The sequence below is a fragment of the Sinocyclocheilus grahami genome, unplaced genomic scaffold (genome assembly GCF_001515645.1).
Source record: "Sinocyclocheilus grahami isolate Dianchi unplaced genomic scaffold, SAMN03320097.WGS_v1.1 scaffold282.1, whole genome shotgun sequence".
In the NCBI taxonomy this organism is placed as follows: domain Eukaryota; kingdom Metazoa; phylum Chordata; class Actinopteri; order Cypriniformes; family Cyprinidae; genus Sinocyclocheilus; species Sinocyclocheilus grahami.
In genome coordinates, this window is record NW_015505461.1 from 116,630 (window position 1) to 124,753 (window position 8,124).

At 38.8% G+C, this 8,124-nt stretch overlaps 1 protein-coding gene across 1 annotated transcript in view; it reads right to left on the bottom strand.

Moving 5' to 3' along the window:
• LOC107600353 (piezo-type mechanosensitive ion channel component 1-like) overlaps positions 1-8,124 on the bottom strand; it is a 139,389-nt gene that overhangs the window by 3,157 nt on the left and 128,108 nt on the right. The window lies entirely within an intron of this gene.

Genomic DNA, 8,124 nt, shown 5'->3' on the forward strand with positions numbered 1-8,124 from the left:
GGGGGGGGGGGGGGGGGGGATTCTCTCCGTCTATGGTGGTTACATCCCTGTGCAAAATAGACACTTGCTAAATAAGAGTAAGGGACGTAAGAATTATGATAACTGCAAAGTTTTAATAATCATTCTAAATGTATGAGAATCAGAAAGTTTCCACACTAAAACAGTAACGACACAGAGGAACGTTATCGGTGGAATCACTTTTTATATATATATATATAGTCTGGATATGCATGGTTAAATAATTTTTATTAGTGACAACATTTGATTTGGGAGCTAGGTTATGTGGATGAAACTAATTCTAGATGATTTTGGATGGATTCTATGGAATGTGGCGTACTTCGCTACAGATGAGACCTGGATGGTAGTTGAACACTTGAACACGTTTTAAAAATTGTTTACTTTCTTCCCCTTTGTGAGTAATTTTCCCTTTTTAAGAAGGTTGAGAAAAATGTGCGTTCCCTACACCATAAATGCGATGAGCTGCACAGTATAGCAGTGAAAAATAATTCAGCTGTTGTTGCCGAGACTTGGTAAATGTTGATATTCCAGATTCATCAGTAAATTTTCTTGGATATACACTGCATTAGTGGGATCGTGAGGGCATTATGAGATAAGGACATGACTGCAGCCGGCAATGAGGCCGAAACCAGCACAGCCAGTGTAAGAAGGCTTTGGCTTTTTAATTTTACTTAACATTATTTTATCCATTACACTGAAGAGACCTTTTTGAAGGATATAGTTTTTTTGTTATGTAATTTTGAGGTGTTTATTTTGGTTTTAGAAAATAAATGTGATTTGCTTTTCTCACAAATCAACTCTTTCGTGTTTTTGTTTCATGCGCTCTGTGCCTTGCCCTGGACTTTTATGTCACTTCCTGTCTCCTGTGGTGTTTGTAGTCCGTTTGTTCATTGGTTCCCCTTGATTAGTCTCCACAGGTGTCTTATCTTGTTAAGCTTGTTAGCCCCCTGTGTGTGTGTATATACATATATATATATACACATATACACAGTGGTGTGAAAAGGTTTTTGCCCCCTTCCTGCTTTTTTTTATTTTTTGCATATTTGTCTCACTTAAAAGATTCAGATCATCAAACACATTTTAATATTACACAAAGATAATGCAAGTAAATGCAAAATGCAGTTTTTAAATTATAATTTATTTTATTAAGGGAAAAAAGCTGTCTTTCTTATTGTTGAATCATGAACACTGACCTTAATTGAGGCAAGTGAGGCCTGCAGTTCTTTAGATGTTGTTCTGGGTTCTTTTATGACCTCTTGGATGAGTCGTCGTTGTGCTCTTGGAGTAATTTTGGTTGGCCGGCAACTCCTGGGAAGGTTCACCATTGTTCCAAGTTTTCTCAATTTGTGGATAATGGCTCTGACCGTGGTTCGCTGGAGTCCCAAAGCCTTAGAAATGGCTTTATAATCCTTTCCAGACTGATACATGTCAACTGTTTTGATTCTCATCTGTTCTTGAATTTCTTTAGATCGCGGCATAATGTGTTGCTATTTAAGCATGCTTCACTTTGTCAGACAGGTTCTATTTAAGTGATTTCTTGATTCAACAGGTCTGGCAGTAATCAGGCCTGGGTGTTGCTAGTGAAATTTAACTCAGCTTTCTAAAATAATGTGCTTAATTGCAGTTCTTTCATGATTTAACAGGAGGGGGCAATTCATTTTTCACGTAGGGCCACGTAGGTTTGGACAGCTTTTTGCCCTTAATAAATGAAATCATCATTTAAAAACTGCATTTTGTATTTACTTGCATTATCTTTGTGTAATATTAAAATTTGTTTGATGATCTGAATCTTTTAAGTGTGACATGTAAAAAATAAAAAAAACAGGAAGGGGGCAAAAACCTTTTCACACCACTGTATATATATATAGCCCTAATTTTTTTTTTAGTTCCATGTGAGTTGTCGAATGTAAAGGTGCCATAGAATGGAAAACTGTATTTACCTTGGCATAGTTGAATAATAACAGTTCTGTACATGGAAATGACATACCGTGAGCATCAAACACCATTGTTTCCTCCTCCTTATGTAAATCTTGTGCATGCAAAAGACCACTGAAAAATAGGCGAATCGGAACATAACACAAACTGTGACGTTACAGTTGGGCTCACTAATAGTTACGCCCCCGACATTTGCATATACCCGCCCATGTTCTATGCCAGCCGCCAGCCGAACCTGCACAGCCGAATCATCATAAGTTCTGCAGGTATTGTGAAGAAACAAGCGAGGATAGCGAAAAAGACAGATCATGAAAATAAATGTTATGTTCCAGGCTGTGCAGGGGATGTGATGTGCAGAGATGGGTTGGTGTCTGTATTCAGAAAGGCACGGAAAACAAATAACGCGCGTTCTAATAAAATAACGCGAACCACTAAAGGGACATGGTTAGCTGCTTGCTAATGGTAGCCTGTTACATTGAGCATGTGTGATCGCAAATCTCGAAAGTGAAAGTAAAAAGTGATCATGCATTATGCAGCTCCCTGATGCCCGCATTTTATATACAGTATAATTACCCAACGATATAACTGCGAGAGACAGTATTGAAATATATATTTTCCCTGTGTTTCCTTCCTGCTGTATGAGATATTAAAATGAGCCGCACTGTGAAACACCCAATCAGAGCAGAGCTTAACATTTATTATTCATGACCCTTCCAAATAAGGTAAAAACAGACCGTTTCATTCTAGGGACAAATCCTAGGGCTGTAAATGGACATGTAAAACTGTTTCTGGAGATTTGTTGCCCTTACCTAAGCCACATACCTTCTATGTAGATATCAGAGAACAATTTAAAATATTGTATCAATGCATTTTATGGCACCTTTAAATACCTAAACATAGATCACTGCCTCTGCCTTTTCCCCCAGCTTCTCCACAACATTAGTTTTTCACTGGCATGTCTCTCTGACGACTGCATTTTTTGAGCCTATATTTAGTATAAGTAAAATACTTAAGTACTGTTAAAATCAGATACTCTAAGACTTTTACTCAAGTTGTTTTGGAATGGTGACTTGTAACGTGTAGTGGAGTAATTTTCACTGTAAGATATCTGTACATTTACTCAAGTATGGTTTTTAGGTACTATTTACACCTCTGCTACACAATACTTGTATTTTTGCCTTAGGAACATTGAATGTAACTACTAGCAAGCTGCAATTGTCATACTTGGAGACACATAGGTACAAGTCTGAAACCATGTGTAACAGACATAGACTGAAACGGGTAGTGTCAGGAGCATCAAGAAAGGCCAATCAACTTGACTCAATTTTTACCAACATTTCATTTATGTATGAGTCACCTGAGCACTTGCCCCCTGTTGGCTCTTCTGACCATCAGACCTTCATGATGAATGCTGGTAAATGGCATTCTAAGACCCTTCCCCTTTCCCCTACCCCTACATTTTGCGCGTTCACGTGAAGGGGTAGAGGTGTCTCGATTCTCTTTTGGTTGGAGGGTAGGGGTAAGGGAAGGGACAGATAGCCCTTCAAACAAAGATTTTTCGGGACCATACTTCAAACGAAGGGGAATGAATTATCTCAGCGTAAACCGGCTACAGCGGCAACATGGCTGCCCGAGCTAACAAAAAGACACCTAAATGTAAGCATTTTTGGCATTAATAAAGATTTTAACGAAAAGTAATAATTTGTTTTATGTTACATTTAATCGTGAGTTCATATTTACGTTCATGTTACTCAAAGAAATGTTTTGCAAAAATCACTAAAGTTTGCTAACGTCATATTACAGACTGTACGACAGTGCCACAACATATTTTCATGTCTGATCAGGGCGATAACCACCACAGAAATTGAGGAGGGCTAGTACCCCCAATAATTATAAATCGCTAAACCCTTTTCTCAAATATTGCCAATTCGAGAGAGAGAGAGAGAGAGAGAGAGAGACAGAGAGAGAGAGAGATGAAAGTTGCATGTATGCGGGTCTGTGCGTTTCTCTTTTTAAAGTCAGTTTACTTCAAAAACAGCGATTTTATCCTCTTGTTGCTGGAAAATATAATGTAGCAATTCAGTATTTAAACCGTTATTAATAAAAGTCGTGGGGCAGCGTTGACAAGTTTCTTTGCTCCTGGATGTGTGAGCTGCGCGATATCTGATATCTGTCCCAATTCTTAGGGGAATATTTTCACCCCTACCCCTTGACACTTTGTTTCAAGGGGGAAGGGGTAGGCGGAGGGGTATAAAATAGAATTGGGCCTTGGCATAGTTGAATAATAACAGTTCTGTACATGGAAATGACATACCGTGAGCATCAAACACCATTGTTTCCTCCTCCTTATGTAAATCTTGTGCATGCAAAAGACCACTGAAAAATAGGCGAATCGGAACATAACACAAACTGTGACGTTACAGTTGGGCTCACTAATAGTTACGCCCCCGACATTTGCATATACCCGCCCATGTTCTATGCCAGCCGCCAGCCGAACCTGCACAGCCGAATCATCATAAGTTCTGCAGGTATTGTGAAGAAACAAGCGAGGATAGCGAAAAAGACAGATCATGAAAATAAATGTTATGTTCCAGGCTGTGCAGGGGATGTGATGTGCAGAGATGGGTTGGTGTCTGTATTCAGAAAGGCACGGAAAACAAATAACGCGCGTTCTAATAAAATAACGCGAACCACTAAAGGGACATGGTTAGCTGCTTGCTAATGGTAGCCTGTTACATTGAGCATGTGTGATCGCAAATCTCGAAAGTGAAAGTAAAAAGTGATCATGCATTATGCAGCTCCCTGATGCCCGCATTTTATATACAGTATAATTACCCAACGATATAACTGCGAGAGACAGTATTGAAATATATATTTTCCCTGTGTTTCCTTCCTGCTGTATGAGATATTAAAATGAGCCGCACTGTGAAACACCCAATCAGAGCAGAGCTTAACATTTATTATTCATGACCCTTCCAAATAAGGTAAAAACAGACCGTTTCATTCTAGGGACAAATCCTAGGGCTGTAAATGGACATGTAAAACTGTTTCTGGAGATTTGTTGCCCTTACCTAAGCCACATACCTTCTATGTAGATATCAGAGAACAATTTAAAATATTGTATCAATGCATTTTATGGCACCTTTAAATACCTAAACATAGATCACTGCCTCTGCCTTTTCCCCCAGCTTCTCCACAACATTAGTTTTTCACTGGCATGTCTCTCTGACGACTGCATTTTTTGAGCCTATATTTAGTATAAGTAAAATACTTAAGTACTGTTAAAATCAGATACTCTAAGACTTTTACTCAAGTTGTTTTGGAATGGTGACTTGTAACGTGTAGTGGAGTAATTTTCACTGTAAGATATCTGTACATTTACTCAAGTATGGTTTTTAGGTACTATTTACACCTCTGCTACACAATACTTGTATTTTTGCCTTAGGAACATTGAATGTAACTACTAGCAAGCTGCAATTGTCATACTTGGAGACACATAGGTACAAGTCTGAAACCATGTGTAACAGACATAGACTGAAACGGGTAGTGTCAGGAGCATCAAGAAAGGCCAATCAACTTGACTCAATTTTTACCAACATTTCATTTATGTATGAGTCACCTGAGCACTTGCCCCCTGTTGGCTCTTCTGACCATCAGACCTTCATGATGAATGCTGGTAAATGGCATTCTAAGACCCTTCCCCTTTCCCCTACCCCTACATTTTGCGCGTTCACGTGAAGGGGTAGAGGTGTCTCGATTCTCTTTTGGTTGGAGGGTAGGGGTAAGGGAAGGGACAGATAGCCCTTCAAACAAAGATTTTTCGGGACCATACTTCAAACGAAGGGGAATGAATTATCTCAGCGTAAACCGGCTACAGCGGCAACATGGCTGCCCGAGCTAACAAAAAGACACCTAAATGTAAGCATTTTTGGCATTAATAAAGATTTTAACGAAAAGTAATAATTTGTTTTATGTTACATTTAATCGTGAGTTCATATTTACGTTCATGTTACTCAAAGAAATGTTTTGCAAAAATCACTAAAGTTTGCTAACGTCATATTACAGACTGTACGACAGTGCCACAACATATTTTCATGTCTGATCAGGGCGATAACCACCACAGAAATTGAGGAGGGCTAGTACCCCCAATAATTATAAATCGCTAAACCCTTTTCTCAAATATTGCCAATTCGAGAGAGAGAGAGAGAGAGAGAGAGAGACAGAGAGAGAGAGAGATGAAAGTTGCATGTATGCGGGTCTGTGCGTTTCTCTTTTTAAAGTCAGTTTACTTCAAAAACAGCGATTTTATCCTCTTGTTGCTGGAAAATATAATGTAGCAATTCAGTATTTAAACCGTTATTAATAAAAGTCGTGGGGCAGCGTTGACAAGTTTCTTTGCTCCTGGATGTGTGAGCTGCGCGATATCTGATATCTGTCCCAATTCTTAGGGGAATATTTTCACCCCTACCCCTTGACACTTTGTTTCAAGGGGGAAGGGGTAGGCGGAGGGGTATAAAATAGAATTGGGATTGTGCCTAAGTCCATTCAACACATGAAAATGCAGAAAATGTACTGCAGAACTGTATTCCTGAGACAAACAGACAACTGGGCCTTCTCATGAATAGTACTTTTCAAGTCAAGTCAAGTCTGCGTTGTCAATTCTTCCACATGTACAGTACATACACAGAGAATTGAAATTGCGTTACTGTTGCCAAAAAAAATGAAGACTGCAAAGATTCAATATTACAAGAACAAGATGGAGGAACTACGCTGCACCAAGCCAAAGCAGTGGTTTAAGTCTGTAAAGGCATTGATGGGGATGGAAGAAGACAGGAGAGATGTGAGGTCTCAGGATTATAACATCTTGCAACATGAGTGACACTTTGGCTAAGCATTTTGCTTCCGTATGGGATCAAGTTATCCACACTTCTCCTCTGAGGAAGATGTTGACCTTTCATGAAGAACTGGCACCTGTGTTATGTGATTCCTTTAACACATGCATTCAAAATAACTTTTTTTCCAAATCAATGGAAGGAGGCTATGGTTAAAGCTATTCCAAAAAAAAATCAAAACCCAGTTTTCCAGCAGATTATCTCCAGATTTCATTAATCAGCTGTGTTGGAAAAGTGTATGAAGCAATCCTCAGAGATGCCATTCTGGACAATCTGGAGGATACAGTCACCAAGATTGCTCCATCACAACATGGCTTCATGGCGAATTGATCAACTGACAGTGCTCTGAATCAGAACCTACAATATGGCATGAAGCACTTAACAATCCCAAAATGGACATTCATGCTGTGTTTGTTGATTTTACTCGAGCTTTTGACACAACTTGTCAGTTACTTTATGCTCTGGCTGATATGCATGTCCGGCGCCCACTTTGGCAAGGCAAGGCAAGTTTATTTATATAGCACATTTCATACACAATGGTAATTCAAAGTGCTTTACATAAAAGAAAAGAAAATAATAATAAAAAAAATAATCACAACAATAAAACGAGGAATTTAAAAACTTTGAAAATGATTTAACAATTAATTTAAGAGGTTTAAAATGAATTTAAAACTGTTAAAGGGGTCATACGATGCGATCTCAAGTTTTCCATTCTCTTTGGAGTGTTACAAGCTCTTGGTGCATAAAGAAGATCTGTAAAGTTGCAAAGACTAAAGTCTCACATCCAAAGAGATATTCTTTATAAAAGTTCAGAGTCAGCCACACCTACCTAAAATGGCTCGTTCTAACACGCCCCCACATATCTACCTCACTATGTGAAAACATTAGCATAATGCCGCCCAAATGTGCACGCAAAGAAAGAAGGCGTGGTTTCAGGAACCGCAGTAGTGTTGATGCACCCATGTCAGGGAGACTGTGTGTGTTTCAGTGCGAAAGCAAAAGCACTTTATTTGGCCTTCCGGAAGTAGATGCAATTAGGAATCATTGGTTAAGATTTATTTACAACAGAACAGCACAACCCAGATGTTCGAACTTGTGCAACGCATTTTATGGACAACAGTTTTTTGAACCTAGAAGAGTACAAGGCTGGCTGTGCACAAAAACTATTTCTAAAAAAAAAGGTAAATTCCAACTTTGCTATGACAATCTGGCGCTTCTGAATCAGCAACTGTATGTATGTTTTGTTATTAGTTTAAGTATTTGCTATGGACTGTTCAAA